Source organism: Myotis yumanensis, unplaced genomic scaffold, assembly GCF_028538775.1.
Source record: "Myotis yumanensis isolate MYYU_CA2020_CCGP unplaced genomic scaffold, mMyoYum1.0.hap1 SCAF_13, whole genome shotgun sequence".
In the NCBI taxonomy this organism is placed as follows: Eukaryota; Metazoa; Chordata; class Mammalia; order Chiroptera; family Vespertilionidae; genus Myotis; species Myotis yumanensis.
Window position 1 is genome coordinate 11,590,983 of NW_027223764.1, and position 16,614 is coordinate 11,607,596.

General features: G+C 42.3%; 1 long non-coding RNA gene across 2 annotated transcripts in view; it reads right to left on the reverse strand.

Annotated features, from left to right (window-relative positions):
- The window catches only part of LOC139021439 (uncharacterized), a 177,705-nt gene that overhangs the window by 83,013 nt on the left and 78,078 nt on the right, over positions 1 to 16,614 (reverse strand). The window contains exon 1 of one of the 2 annotated variants that reach the window (XR_011473513.1): positions 12,404 to 12,458. The exons of the other annotated variant lie outside the window; for it this stretch is intronic. This is a non-coding gene — a long non-coding RNA (uncharacterized lncRNA). Of the gene's footprint in view, positions 1 to 12,403; positions 12,459 to 16,614 lie in introns of those variants that run through there. 2 annotated transcript variants of the gene reach the window in all.

Sequence of the window (16,614 nt, forward strand, 5' to 3'; positions counted from 1 at the left end):
GCTGGAGCTTTCGTTAAAACAAGATCAATGATTGAAGAGCAGCAGGTCAAAGAGAAAGCAGGGCCAGTCCTGATCTTGTCAGCTACCGTTTCCCCCGTGGTAGGACTACATGCCTGAGGCGATGCCCCCGCCCCTGCCACCAGACAGAATTACGTTCTGGAAGCTTGGTTTACTGTCTCACATGCACTGAGAGCCTGACCCTGGTGGCCTCCTGAGCAATAATCCATGGCCTTCTAACAGAGATGGCTGTGGGAGGCTTTATGAAATGAGTAAAATCCTATACCCAAGGATGTGTGTGGGGAGGTTGATTGGAGGATTAAAGAGAGAAAGTAAACTGCAATACTTGAGTTTAATATAGAGATGAGTTTTCTCCCTCCATAAGCCTATCACTCCATGTACACTAATCTGTCTTCATTTCTAGCAGAGAAACTGCCATAGACTTTTAAGTTGCCATCAGGGAGAGGAACTAAAGTGGAACATGAAGCAGAAACTAGAATGAATATACTCATTTGCTAAATCCCACAGAGAATCCAAATATTAACTTTCTAATTGAATTGAAAGTTTTTTTAAAACCAGTGAACCAGCTCGAATTGGAACTGAACCTATATATTTTCTAAATGGAAAAAAAAAACTACTAAGAGGAAATTTAAGAAATCTCAGAGGGATCTACCCAAAAGAAATAAAATCATCTGTCCACACAAACTTGCAGGCAAATGTTTATAGCATATTATTCAGAATAGCCCCAAATAACTCAAATGTCCTTTAACTAAAGAAGAAATAAACAAACATAGTAGAGTAATCTCCCCTTATTCATGGGGGATATGTTCCAAGACCCCCAGTTAGTGACTGAAACCACAGACAATACCATAGGGTCCACACAGCCTAAAGTATTCACTGTTTTGCCCTTTACAGAAAACGTTCAGGGATCCCTGCCCTAGCCCTTTCAAATGGGGAAGCTGGGCAAGATGATCCATCTGCGGATCTTGTGGTCCACATTCCCCCCTGCCTTTTCCTTCCCTTCATGATCACCTCCCCTTGAGTGGACCTTCAATTCTCTCAGGAAAGGATTTGCCATCAGCCATTTGTACTTTGGTGGAAACACATTTGAGGCACCGTGTGACCTCTTTCGGGAAGAGTATTTAGATGCCACTAAAGAAGGCATTAGTGAGCAAGTGGCTGGATCATTTTAGGGAGAAGGTGGGGTCCATCCAGAGTTCCCTGAAGTTACATCATGCAAGTGATTGCTTTCCTTAATGCTGCATGAAAGAGCAGTCCTGGGAGTAACCTAATAGAGTGGGGCCTTGACTTACGAGTTTAATTTGTTCCGTGACGGAGCTTGTAACTCAAATTATTCATATGTCAAATCTTAAAGTGAACTAGTGAGACACGTGATGCTGGGCTGATGTTGTGGCGTTCACTGTGACATTCGCTGTGCCAACTAGCGGTGAGGTATCTGAAGCTGGCTCGTAACCTAATTTTAGCTCGCAACTCAAAGCAAAAAATCGGCCGAGAGCCGGCTCGTATCTCAAAAAACTCGTTAGTCGGGACACTCGTAAGTCAAGTCCCCACTGTAACAGGTATCTTTCAGAATCTCACCTGTCTGCCTCCAAAATAGATTCATGCAGGTCTACAACAGTTTCATCCACCAAGAGCATAGCTAAGTAAACCAACAAGCCTTCAGGGCAGCCAAGAAATGGAAATTATGAATCCAATATACTAGAGTACAAGAATATTTATCCAAGCAATTTATTCTAAGTTTACACACAATAATTAACCTAGGGATCTCATAAAATCTTATTAGAACCGACTTACAAAAAAATTCCCTCATTAACTCCATCCATTAAATTATCCTCTATTCATTCGTTCCTTCATTTAACAACAAATTTACCTATTACCTTCTATGTTTTCAGATGCCATTTAACTCTTACAGAACAATGTATAATCTGTGGTTTCTATGTATTTGAGTGGTTTCTATGGAAAACACAAAGATGAGTGAGGCCATGCCCCGCCTTCAAGGAAATAGTAATTCACTCAGAGTGCGAATTGTCAACTACTGACCTTGGCTCGAGACAAGATGAGGGAAAGTGCTTAATAAAGGTAGAAGCGAGTTTCTGTGGGAAAGCAGAAGAGAAACAAAGTGTGACTTAAAGATCAGAGCAGAACCCAGCAAGGAAGGACACAGAGAGTGATCAGAAAGGCAGACAGACAAATGCAAGACCACAAGGGCACTCACACATTCCCCGAGCCTGGACCACCAACCACAGGAACCTCCTCTGCACCCCTCCATGCTGTTCCTCACCTGTAACCTGAGTGACCTTTCAAAATATAAATCTGACCACCCTCAGGCCCCTGCTAAAACCCATCAGTGATTTCCTGTCATTGTGAGGATTTCACACCAGGCCAAGGAGCCCAGGGAGGGCAGCCTCTGCCTGTCTGTGACAGCCCACGTCAACCATCCCCTGGCTCGCTAGCCCAGCCACAGTGCTCTATTTCAGCCACTCCTCCACAATCTGTTCTCTCTAGCTCTGGGCCTTGGGGCCACGTAGCACCAGAATAAAGTTCTGTGCCCCTAAGAAACCCAGAAAGCATCCCAAACAGTATGATACTGTGCAAGTGCTATGCTTAGGTAGCAGCCTCCATGCTTTCCATTTGGAGAATCAGAAAACAAAGCCTGGCATACAACAGGTGCTCAATAAATCCCACACACTCTAGTTTGGGCGGCAAAGAGGAGCGCCAATTTGTAAAAGAATTCACCAAAAAGACTAAAGCATTTTAAGTCATGGTAATGAAAAGAATCGGTGCCCATTTGAAATATTGGGCAACGCAACACTGACCTCCCAAGGTTTCCACCCTCAGCACATCTCCCTCTGAGGCCAGATGCCCCAGCAAACTGGTTTGTATTCCTAGGAGTCCCTCCATGCCTCTCTCCATTCCCTGCTGCCCGCACCCTGAATATTGCTGAGCAGAGCAGCTCTTTTAGGCCAGGCAGAAGAGCTGTGATTCAGGTGGGAAATGAATCATGAGAACAGATGTTCTTGAAATCAAATATCTGGTTGCATGCAAATATTGTCAGAAATAGACAATGAGAGAACCATAGAGGAAGTGAAGTCGACACATTAACCTTGTTTCTAAAACAAATTTCTAAGCCACCCACAAGCCTGAAGTGAGCCTCCAGGAGTGTGATTCAGCAGAGGCAGCCTGAGATGTAAGCAAAAATACTCAACTGCCCAAATTACACTATTTTAGGGATACCAAGACCATCCTTGGGCTAAAGCACTAGAATTTTCACAACTATAAATTCACTCCTTTGTATTTATTTTCTCTAACCTATTTTTAAAAGATGGGATGAGGGAGTTGTCATTCTGAGCAATATTAAACACTGAGCTAAACTCATATGAAGTATTATAATAATGTTTTATGTTGGCACAGCATGGCATAGCTTCTAAATTCCCTGGAAAGTGGGCAGAATGGCACTCTTTATCCACATTTTACAGATAAAGACACTTAAGTTCAAAGAGGCACTAAGACTTGCTCAAAGACATGAAACTAGAAGAGCAGAGATAGAGCAGAAGCAGGTCTCCTGACTCAGAGCACACTGCTCTGCCGAGGTGGTATCAATGGCAGAACCAAAGGGGGTGTGGGCTGGGGAATCACCAAATAATGTTCACCAACATGTCTTTGATCTACAGGAAAGTTTTCTTAATTGTATATGAATGAAGTGGGTTGTGTGCTGCCACATCAAGACTCCTCCCTCGACACACTCACTTCCAGCCCTTCCAAGCAGATTATATCTGCAAAGCTTGTTCTCTGTAGAGCCCAGGGCATGGGGGCACCACTAAGTACCATGTCTGCAGGGCCCACTGGGGAAGACGGGCAGGGGGAGGGGCAGTGAGCCCAGCCGGGAAAGAAGAAGGAGCAGATGTAAGGCATGCATCACGTAGACTTCCCCAGGGTCTGAGCAGTCATCGTGTTTACTTTGTTCCAGGTTCATTTTCCTCATGTGGTGTTACCATTATCCTGAGAGTAAACATAATTTAATTCCCATATTAAAAGGGAGAAACTAAGATTCAGAGAAAAGTGACAGTATTTGCACTCAAGCCTTGGGTCTTAGCTAGAAGTCTCATTTTTGCCCAATAAACCAAGAGGACATTCTATTCCATACCTTCTAGGCACAAGTCAAGTCTATTATAAAAATTATAAAAGAAACATGAAAGAAAAAATGATTGTAAGCACAGGTTGAACATGGACCCACCCCTGATTCATTTCTTCAAAGACACAACAGCCACAGAAGTCACTTGGTCACATCCATGCAGTCACAATCCCTGTAGTTGTAAATACTCAGTTTCTTCCATTCACTGGGACCATGGAGCATGTGAATGAGCAGAGGAGATAAGCACACTATGCATGTGTACCCTTCCTTGCTATTTGCATATAGCATCGCAATGCCCCATGAGCACAGATTTTGGTGAACCCAAGATACTTGGGAGTTCAGCAAGACTCAAAGAGAGTACAAGGTAAGCACATTGTACCTAAGCAGAGAACACTGACAGCCAGTAAGCTGTAAGCAGGGAACACTGACATCCATGAGGGGCCACACTTTCCATTTGAACCAGGACTTACTTTGAGCACAGAAAGAGGGTAGTGCTTGCCTAAGGAACACTAAGCACCAAGGAACCCTATCATAGCCTTTCTCACTTGGGTAATAGCCAACCATTCATGCTAGACACCAGTCCATTGTGTTCCCCTAACTGCAGAGCACACATCAAGCTTTCTGAGTGATCAGGCTGAAGGCCCACTCTTTTGACCTTGGATAATGGAAGACGTACTCAACACAGAACTCTCCAAAGAAATCCTCCTCACAAATAAAAACAAAGTTCGCACAAAAAATCAATACACAGCCAAAACCGGTTTGGCTCAGTGGATAGAGCGTTGGCCGGGGGACTGAAAGGTCCCAGGTTCGATTCCGGTCAAGGGCATGTACCTGGGTTGCGGGCACATCCCCAGTGGGAGATGTGCAGGAGGCAGCTGATCGATGTTTCTCTCTCATTGATGTTTCTAACTCTCTATCCCTCTCCCTTCCTCTCTGTAAAAAATCAATAAAATATATTAAAAAAAAAAATCAATACACAAATACTTAACAACAAAAAAGAGGAGACAATCCAAATATCCTCAACTGCTAAGGGGAAAAATAAACTATGTTACATCCTTATGGTGAAATAGTATTCAGCAGTGAAAAAGAATGAACTCCTGATACAAACAACACAGAGGAATCTCAGATGCATTATACCAAGTGAAATAAGCCATACAAAACAAAACAAAACAAAACTCTATGGAAATCTGAGATGGGCTCCATCTGGAAAAATAGAGGCTCAGGGAGGGGGGCGTTAAACACTCTTTGACCTCATGGCTCAACCTTAAAGGGTCCCAGCTGCAGAACTTAGCCAGTAAGAAAAATCAATATGCAAAATCAGCAGAAAATTCAGGTCAAACAAGACCATTATCTGCCCCTTCCACCCTGAGCAATCCTACCGCAGAATCCAGTGACCCAATCAGGCAGCAGTTCCCAACAGCTGCACATGACAGTGCTCTGCTACTGTCAACTCAACTCATGTTGGTCCAGCTGATGAGCCCAGAACTAGAACTTTGCCTTGACTATATACTTTAACATATCCTGGTCAGTAACTAATACCAAGAAAATCTGCCAAGCAAATGGATTTCATTTTCCATCTCAGGGAGACTGAAGCTATTTTTATTTGGGATAATTTGAATTCAAATGTAGCCATAAAAAAACAGAAAGGAAAAGAGACCCTTATTACAATCTATTTTTTAAAATGCATCAGACATTATCAGAAGTAATTCAACCATTTCAGCTCAAGTAAAGCTAAGCTAGACCTTGGCAGCAGCCTCAGGTCCAATATACCTGCTGTCCTTAATCTGCTTTTTCAAATCTCCTTTCAAAAGAATCTTTGTTCTTGGCATCATTAGAGTGTGCCAGTCCCTTGACCTGGACTCCGTCCAGCACTTTCCAAGCACTAGCCATGAAATGTGAACTGGCACAAACTGTGTTTTTTCCTGAGCTGCCACTCTAGTCAATCCAAGACAGTGTACACCAAGTAGTTTTGATGGCTTGATGCTGGGCTGGGTGCAACGGAGGATGCAAGCTCTTGAGAACTTTAGAGATACATTGCCTGGTTCATGGAACAACTTTCTCCAAAGAGAAAATGATAAAAGACAATCTAACCTCAAGTGCTAAAATTTCACACCGAGGTAAGAATATTGAGTGTAGGAACAATGGTTCTGAAGCTTTACTGTACTTGAGCATCACTCAGGGTGCTGGTGAAAACTTCAAATTCTTGAGCCCCACTCATAGAAGTTCTGTATCTGTAAATCTGGAGTAGACCTCAAAAAAATATATCTCCATTTTTAACAAACCTCTCAGAGCGCCAGTAATTCTGAGCCTAATGGTCCCAGACCACACATTGTGGCCTTCTACTAACTAGCGTTTCTGCAAACAAGAGGACCACTGCCAAGAATGGTCAGGGAAGTTCATGCAAAGAAGCCAAGTATCATTGGGGTAAGTTAGAAGTGTTTCTCATACGAACTCAAAACAAAACAGAGGACCTGACAAAAGGGAACACGCAAACACCCCCTTCTTTCTCATTTCCACCAATTTCAAACATTTCGAATGTCTGATCTCATCTTTCTGATGAAGATGTCCTGTGATATGGGAAAGGTCAGTCTCTGGATTTGCAGCTAAGAAAATATTTGCACTAGGAGCACGATGGCCAAGAGAGAGGCCAAGAAGAAGCCCCAAAGGGCAGGTCCGCGGTTAGCAGATGCCACTGTTGGTTTGCTGCTGGGTGGAGCACTTCCTGGGTTTTGGCTTTGAACGAGGGAAGTCCCCAGGAGGCCCATGTAATTGTGGGAACCACTGTGGAAGTTCTCCACAGGCTCTGGGAGAGGCAAAGAAGGTTAGAGGGATTCAGAAATGCTCCAAAGGACATCAGCAGTCATCTTCTAAGTCTGATCAACTCAGTGAATATTGCAGGTGACTCTCTCTCCTCTCTCCTCTCTCCTCTCTCAGTAAGGTTTCCCTGGCAACTGACCCATGAGGACTGGCAGGAAAAGGGTTTCTCTGTGAAAGTTGCCCTAACAGATCTCCACACAAAGGGCAAAAAGAAAGGAGAAACCATCCCTGTGATCGTGGAAACCAAAACACACAAAGTAATCTGGAAGTTTCTTTCCAAGCAAAGGAAATGAGCAAAGGAATATTTGTATGCCATTTTGTTTTCAAGCTATGTGACTGGCCAGTCAAAAACGAGTAATAATCACATGTATAAAGTGCTTAACACGGTGTCTGTCATGAAGTAACCCCCATGAATCAGAGGCTGTCAGCCTTGATTGCACATGGGAATTACCTGGGAGCTTCAAAAACACTGGATCTCATCTCCAGAGAATGTAATTTAATCATCCTGGGTGTAGCTGGGCATCACCAAAAAAATGTCATTCTTGAATTCAGTTCATATAACCCTGCAAGTTAAATATCCTAAATTCCATTTTACAGAAGAGAAATTAACATCTTAGTGGTTCAGAGATTTATCTTATTATATAACATAAAATGACTCAAACCTATGTTGGTCAGACCTCCTGAATGTTTATCCATGATGGAGATATTTAGATAATGATACACTATGGGGATATTTAGAAAAAGAGGGACTTTGAGTTTGGGAAGAGCCAATGAAGTGCAGAAGGTGTAGAGGTTTGGGCAATAAAGCCTTAGGGTGGGGAAAGTGAAGCCAGGCCCTAAATCAGCCTCCCAGAAGCCCCTGTGAGCAAAGGAGCACTACAAAATATTCCCAGGAAGTTGTGAATTTTGTCTCCTAAAAGCTCTTGAATTTCTTTGCTTCTCCCCATCTCCACTGCTGCCACTATACTCTAAGCTATCATTGTCTCTCACCTAAACCACTTTATCTTACATTTCATTTACTTTAACCTATGTTTGGCTGCTGGACACAGGGATCCAACTGAGTGGCTTAACCAAATAAAGTCTCTGATTTTCAATAAACAGAGGTGGTAGGCTGTGTAAGGTGGGACAGTATCTACAGAGTTGTCAATGCCCCAGGCACCCTCTAAGTCTTCGATTCATGTTTTATGCAGGAAGGTGCGAGGCAGAAAGCAGGGACAGGTGACATCTACCTCAGGATTGCCAAAACTTGACCAGAAATTTTTAGCAGATTTCAGCATATGTCTCCTTGGTCAGATCTGTGTCATATGGCCATCCTTATCTACAAGGGAGTCTGAACAGATATATAGCATCTCAGATCATTTTCTCTCTGAAAACAAAAGAAAATACTGAGGTTTGGTTACAAAGTTGACTGCCTACAGACTGGTTCCCCAATTTTGCTTCTCTCTGTTTTCCCCCCGACACACACATAGTAAACAGAGTTCCATTTCTAAAAAGCAAAAGTGAACCCATAATGATATAATGAATATATATATTCATAGTAGTAGGCATTTGCTATATGGGGGAAGAATGACTACATGGATGAATAAGTGAATGGGGAAAATTAAGGAAAAATAACCTTGAATTTTAGGAAGCAGCTAGAAAAATATAGCTAAGAAAAATAACCAAAGATTTTGTGTCTACATGATCTCACTCATTCATGGTTAATAAAGACCATTACAAACTTTTGAACAATAATAGATACAGAGGCAGAGCTGCCTCAAACTGATTGTCAAACTGCAGTGGGAAGGCCAGAGAGAGTTGGGGGGCAGGAGGGAGGGGAGTAAGAGATCAACCGAAGGACTTGTATGCATGCATATAAGCATAACTAATGGACATAAGACACTGGGGGGTAAGGGAGGGTAGTGGTTTGTCAAGGGCGGGGGGGGGAAAAAGGATACTTATGTAATACCCTTTGTAATACTTTAAGAGGAAAATAAAAAATAAAAAAAAAAAGATTTTGTGTCTAGAATCCATGTGACTCTGACATCATAGGACCTTAGTGAACTCTAAAAGGAAGCTTCTAAAAGGTAGGAATTAACGAGTCCAAATCATAAAATCCAAAAGCATTGAGCATCCAATTAGAGAACTAGACTTTTAAAAATCATAGTACATGGATTTTTTCTGCAACAAAGCAAAATAAACTTACAAATACCTTGTCAAAACTATGAAAGATTGTGAAATGTTCCTAATGAGCAAGTGATAATGAATGAAAATTACTTATTCATTCAGGATATGTAAAATATCATTGATATACCCTTTGGCATACAGTTGTTATTAGATTTTAATAAATTTTTTAAGTATGAGAATATTCTTAAATGTTATGTCTTTGTTCTTACAATTCTCAACTCCCACTCCCCACCTCCAGGATCTTATGTTCCCAAATATTTTGTTCTACAAACCAAGGAGGTCTCCATGAACTTCAACCTAAGAGTTAGAATAAAACTACAGCACTTTTCCCAAGGAACCGAGAAAAAGAAGGGTCAAGAGGTAATACTGGCAAGGGAGGACCTCAAGCCAGATAGTATGAAGGCAGCTTTAGAGATTACTTTTAATCAGGTTTACCAAGGTACTTCACTTACAATAAAATTCATAATTTTCAATGTATTGCTTGATGCATTTTGACAATTGTCCAGAGTTGTGAAACCACCATCACAATCAAGATAAAGCATAAACCATCACTATAAGAAGCTTCCTCATAATTATTTATAGTCAATTCTGCACAATCCAGGCCCCAGGTAACCAGTAATCTGCTTTTGATAGCAATCGTTTTGCCTTTCATACACATTCCTATAAATAGAATCATGAAACATTATACAGGACCCTTCTCAGAAGACTTGAGCCTCAGTTTCCATTTCTGTAATGTTATGAATGTTGGAATGGCTGACCCCAGGGTCCCTTCAGCTCTAGTCTTCTATCTCAGAAAGTCACACCTGTGGGGAATTAGGCAAGATCCAGGTTACAGTTTTCATTCCAAAATGGACACCTTCCTAAATCTGACATTTGGGGTCTTTAATAGAGTGAGGCACATTTCTGAGGTCTTCCTCCATCCATGAATCACCTAATGGGGGGCGGGGTGTGGGGACAAACCTCTTCTAATTAAATGGTTCTTTAGCAAATTCATTTACACATGATTTGACATCATTAATAAAAATGGATTAAGTTCTCTCTCTTCGAGGGCTTCCATCTTCACTGCAGTCAGAGCACCAGAGGAGAGCAAAACGAAATGAAAAGTGATTCCCAGCGCTCTGCTGAGGTGAAGTCAACTCCAAGAACAGAGGAGGGAGAGCTACCAAGACCAAGTGGACAAAGGGGGTTTGGCAGAAGTTCAAAGGTCAGGGATAGGACATTCAAGCCACTTTCTCAAAGTCACAAAGTGGACCAGAATGTTACTATCACTCACTAGCTAATTTCTTGTTAATAATTCTTTCTTGTTCATACCAATTGCCTTGATGTGAGGATTACAGAATGTAACTCTGGTTTTATTCTTGAATTCCTTTCCAAAATGATAGAAATCACTAAAATAACCAGGGCCAGTTGAACTACATCTCAAGTTCCAACTCAGTCAATTGGTGATCCTCAAGGAGTTTGAATGGTCCCAGTGGTCGGCAAACTCATTAGTCAACAGAGCCAAATATCAACAGTACAACGACTGAAATTTCTTTTGAGAGCCAAATTTTTTAAACTTAAACTATATAGGTAGGTACATTGTTATTAACTTAATTAGGGTACTCCTAAGGCTTAGGAAGAGCCACACTCAAGGGACCAAAGAGCCACATGTGGCTCTCGAGCCGCAGTTTGCCGACCACGGGGACTCTAGACAACACCACCAGTGAACATTCACTGAGCTCATATCCTGTACCAGACACAGTGGCATGTGCTTTACGGACCCACCTCATCTTTACTCCTCTCAACAATCCCATAACAACAGCCCAAGGACTGTTATCATTGCAATTACCATCAAAGCACTACAGGCCCCTGGAGTCAGACCTCCTGGGTTCAGATCCTGGCTCCACCACTTCCCAGCTCTGTGACATTAGGCAATGAGTGAGCTTCTTTATGCCTTGGTTATCTCATTGATAAAATAGGGATGGACAGACCAACACCTACCTCAAGTGTTGTGGGGAGAATGATTAAGTCAATAGAGCTTGAAGCACAGCCTGACACTCAGGTAAGTATCCCATCAATAGAGCCATTGTTAATAGCTCCATATTATATATCAGGCAGGAGAGAGGCTCAGGAATTTGCCCAAGATCACTCAGCCAGTAAACAGCAGACAGCGGATTCAGATTAACCCACACTACACAGTCTCTTGCCAAGTTATCAAAAACTGATAATGCATAAAAGCTACATTGTTGTTACTCTTGTTGTTTGATATCTAAGTGCAAAGTCAGAAACGCATTTGGTTTCCTAGGTGCTGCAATACTATATTTACATGCCAGTCGTCGTGTTTTGTAATTCTTCATTAATGATTACCATGGCTAATAATATCTTCTAAGTAGCCTGGAATTGATCTTGAAGTTCAAACTGTGGAGAACTGTTTCTTTAAGAAACTAGATATTGGGCACAGCTATCTGCTATTCTTAACCAATGACTAAAAAGCAGATTTTCCAATGTTCGCTTTATGTCTGAGTGGATCAATCCAGACCGGCTTTGAGGTGCCATTAAAAGGAAAATAAGGGGGCGGGGAGATGCTCAACCCAGAGAAAAACTGAGGTAAAACAAACCTTCTGTCAGGGAAATGATTGATGTCAGCACAAAGTATAAGACGGCAAAACAAAGAGCAAGGCTACTGCTTCCTACGGCTCCGAAGGAAATTAAAGGGAAATTGAAGCAACTTTGCTGGAGACAGGGAAGAGCTGGGTCAATCCTGATTTTGCAGAATCTTAAATGAAGCAAATAAACAACAATCACTCCCCTCTTCCCAATTATATTTTCCTCCCAAGGAATTTTTCCTTGGTAGCTCTAATTCCTGGCAAGTGAAACAAGAATCTGAAATGCCCACTAGGGAATTTTTCTTTCTTTCTTTCTTTCTTTCTTTCTTTCTTTCTTTCTTTCTTTCTTTCTTTCTTTCTTTCTTTCTTTCTTTCTTTCTCTCTTTCTTTCTCTCTTTCTTTCTCTCTTTCTTTCTCTCTTTCTTTCTTTCTTTCTTTCTTTCTCTTTCTTTCTTTCTCTCTTTCTTTCTTTCTTTCTTTCTCTCTTTCTTTCTTTCTCTCTTTCTTCTCTCTCTCTCTCTCTCCCCCCCCCCCCCCCCCCACAGAAGACATCTGCTTAAAGTTGCTCTGTAACAGAACACTTCTGGCCTGAAGTTTGGGTTGCAAGTTTGCGTGGCTTCAGTTCACCTTTCAAAGCCTTCCGCAGGACTCACTTGTGATTGTCTCCCCTCTGTGTTACACTCACCTCCTGTCTCCATTAGGCAGCTCCCAACACTGCAACTTAGAGTGCAAATCAGCTCAGCAGGGCTGTACCCCGTGCCTAATGCCACCTGGGTCTGGTTACACTCCTTATGAACTTAGCAGGACTGAACTTGGAATTCAGGGGTCACCTCTTCCCAGAAACATTTCCTTATTAACCCCATCTCATCCCCAGTCCATATCATACCCTGAGAGGCATACATTCTTCCTCATCCCACACACACTGAGGGAGACAGTGAAGCTGGGGCGAACTGTTCCACACACACACACACATCTCTCACTTTTACAATGATAATTTGATTCCTCCCCTATATTATTAGCAGGAAATTTGGTGCGTATGCTTTCCTCCCTTAATACGTACCCACTTGGGGTTTACTCTGTCCAAAGATGATGTGTCTCCATGGAGCTCAAATCTATGTGAGCCATCACTATTATGGCTTCCTGTTGGAAACCTGGCCCATGCAGTCCTGTGCTTGCCCACTGGCAGCTAAGATTCCTTGCTGTGGCAGGCATTTCCATAGAGGCTGCCATGGTTCTTTGAGGGAGGAGAAATCCCTCCTACTCTGCTAAACCTGACCAAGATTCCCATGCTGGGACTCCAAAGTTGCAGCTCTTACTGTCAATTCTGTCAATAAGTGCACAGAGAATCAACCAGTGAAGGTGGAGTCAGAAGTGAGATAATTGCCCTGCACCCACTGGCCGGGTGGAGGGGGGGGGCACTGCAAAGTGCATGGTCATGATCATTTAATCCATCAAAATAAACATGTAAAGCCCTAACCAGTTTGGCTCAGTGGATAGAGCGTCCGTCTGCGGACTGAAAGGTCCCAGGTTCGATTCTGGTCAGGGGCATGTACCTTGGTTGCGGGCACATCCCCAGTAGGGAGTGTGCAGGAGGCAGCTGATCGATGTTTCTTTTTTTTTTTTTTTTAAATATATTTCACCAATCCTTTACAGAGAGGAAGGGAGAGAGAGATAGAGAGCCAGAAACATCGATGAGAGAGAAACATCGACCAGCTGCCTCCTACACATCTCCCACTGGGGATGTGCCCGCAACCCAGGCACAAGCCCCCGACCGGAATCGAAACCGGGACCCTTCAGTCCGCAGGCCGACGCTCCATCCACTGAGCCAAACCGGTTTCGGCGATGATCGATGTTTCTAACTATCCCTCTCCCTTCCTCTCTGTAAAAAATCAATAAAATATATTTTAAAAAATAAAAAAATAAAAATAAAATTTAAAATATTTTATTTTATTTATTTTTTTTAAATTAAATCTTTATTGTTCAGATTATTACATTTGTTCCTCTTTTTTCCCCCCATAACTCCCCTCCTTCCAGCTCCCACCCCACCCTCCACCCTCACTCCCCACCCACTGTGTTCATCCATAGGTGCATGATTTTTGTCCAGTCACTTCCCGCATCTCCCACACCCCTTTTTCCCCCAAGAATAGTCAGTCTATTCCCTTTCTATGTCCCTGATTCTATTATAATCACCAGTTCATTCTGTACATCAGGTTATTTATTCACTTGATTCTTAGATTCATTTGTTGATAGATGCATGTTTGTTGTTCATAATTTGTATCTTTACCTTTTTCTTCTTCTTCCTCTTCTTAAAGGATACCTTTCAGCATTTCATATAATACTGGTTTGGCGGTGATGAACTCCTTTAGCTTTTCCTTATCTGTGAAGCTCTTTATCTGACCTTCAATTCTGAATGATAGCTTTGCTGGATAAAGTAATCTTGGTTGTAGGTTCTTGGTATTCAGCACTTTGAATATTTCTTGCCATTCCCTTCTGGCCTGCAAAGTTTCTGTTGAGAAATCAGCTGACAGTCGTATGGGTATTCCCTTGTAGGTAATTGAGCCTCTTTCTCTTGCTGCTTTTAAGATTTTCTCTTTGTCTTTTGCTCTTGGCATTTTAATGATGATGTGTCTTGGTGTGGTCCTCTTTGGATTCCTTTTGTTTGGGGTTCTCTGCGCTTCTTGGACCTGTAAGTCCATTTCTTTCACCAGGTGGGGGAAGTTTTCTGCCATTATTTCTTGAAATAGGTTTTCAATATCTTGCTGTCTCTCATCTTCTGGCACTCCAATGACTCTGATATTAGACCGCTTAAAGCTGTCCCAGAGGCTCCTTACACTATCTTCACACTTTCGGATTCTTTTTTCATTTTGCTTTTCCAATTGGGTGTTTTTTGTCGAATCTTTGGTTTGATTATTGTACTCCTCTGGTCTGCTATTGGGTATAATATTCTTTATTTCAGTCCGTGTATGCTTACTTTCTAATTTCTTTATCGTAGCATCGAGGGTCTCATTAGTTTTCGTGAGGCTCTGCACGAATTTATGGCAAGCCCTCAAAATTGCGATTCTTAGCTCCATATCCTCCATTTCTGTCATGTTTTTTTGTCTCCGCATCTTTTATGCTTTCTTGGTGCACCCCCTTGTGGTCTCTGTGCGCAGTCTTGTTCTAGCCAAGCCTTAATTGTTGTAGTTAACACTAGAGGGATTTGACCCCCAGGCCGACTGGCTATAGGAATCAGCTGTATGGAAAACGTCTGCCTTCTGGGGAGGCGCTAATCCAGCCTTTGCCTGAGGCGATCGGCAAATGGCTGTGCGCAGAGTTTGGGCGGGGCGGGCGGAGGGAGCAGTTATGGCCACGCTCAGTCCCGTTCCCAGAGGCTCTGCTTCTCAGAACCCCGGCAGCCGCTGCAAACCTCGGAGAGAAAGCTGCCCTCAGGTCCCAACTGATGCCGGATAATCCCGCTTCTCCCGTTTGAGTCTGGGTCCCTAGAGACTCGCCCGGATCTGGAGCCCAGAGTCTGAGACTCACTCCCGACAGAAAACGACAACCGCGGCCTCAGCCACCAGCCCGCTTTGCGCGCGCACCTTGGTACCTTTGTATTTTCCACACTGCGCCGCCTCTGAGCCTCGATTTGCTGTTCTCTTTCCTTCTAGTTGTAGAGTCTCTCTTCAGCCAGCCTTCCTGTGGTTCTGGGTGATGTCCGTTCAGTCTTTTAGTTGTATTTTTGAAATGGTTGTTTGCGGCAGCGGTCTCCGGTGTTTACCTACGCCGCCATCTTGGTCTCTCCCTAATCCAATCAAATTTAAAATATTTTAAAGGAAGATAGACCATGAGGTTTTAGACATGGTGATCATATAATTTGTCATCTAAACCAGCACATTTCTGAGAGTGAAATGGGTGCTATTAATAATGATGTTGGGACAATTATGTTAATGAGGACTGTTCTATGCAAAGTGGTGTTTATGTTCTTCCTAGCTCTAGGACATGTGTTAGTGCGTTGACTTTGGGTTAACCCAATTGGAGTCAGCACAATATGCTATATTTTTCAAAAGACATTCTCAAAAATTAAGTGTGAACCCCCAAAGCAATTGCTAGCTTCTATTCCTATTAGTTGCTTACTTCATTCCTAAGAACCTAGTAGGTGCTTACTTCAGAAGATAGGAAAATTTTATTTGTTCTTAAATAGTCATCTTAAGAATATGGATGTTTATTCAGCATCATGACCAATTCAGATGACTCTGATATTTACCGAAACACCTGTAACTATCCCTTCCATATTTTGAATTAAAATAGAAAATAACTGGGCCTTTCTCAATTGCCATTTTCTCAGGACAAAATGTCACCAAATTTTTCTCCATGTTTAAAGTTAAACATTAGGAGAGTTGTCCTAGTTTTGTCAGTATAAATGGCCTGCCACTAAAAGCGTTTGTGGGAGTCACATTGCAACTAACTCGGGGAAAGTAGAGACTGCTTTAAGATTTATGACTTACATTAAAAATCCAAGCTGATTCTTCTGTCCTGTGACAACCTGCAAACCTCCTTAGACAAATGAAATTGCATCTAATTAAATTATATAAATTAGATACTTCAATAATAATGGATAACATTAATTGAGCACTTAACTATGTCCCAGGCACAGTGCCAAATATTTTACTTATATATTCTCATTTAATTTCACCACAATCCTAGGGGGTATTATTATTTCTGTTTTACAAATAAGGACTCTGGACATCAGAGAAGCTAAGTGGCTTGTCTATTGTGTTGATGCAAAATGGCAAAGCTAGGACTCAAACTCAAGTCTGTCTGATTCCAGAGCTTAAATCTTTAACCACTACATTAGTTCCCCAATCATCTTTCATCTTTTTGATCCAGTGGGAAATGGTTTAGGGAAAGTGTTCAAGC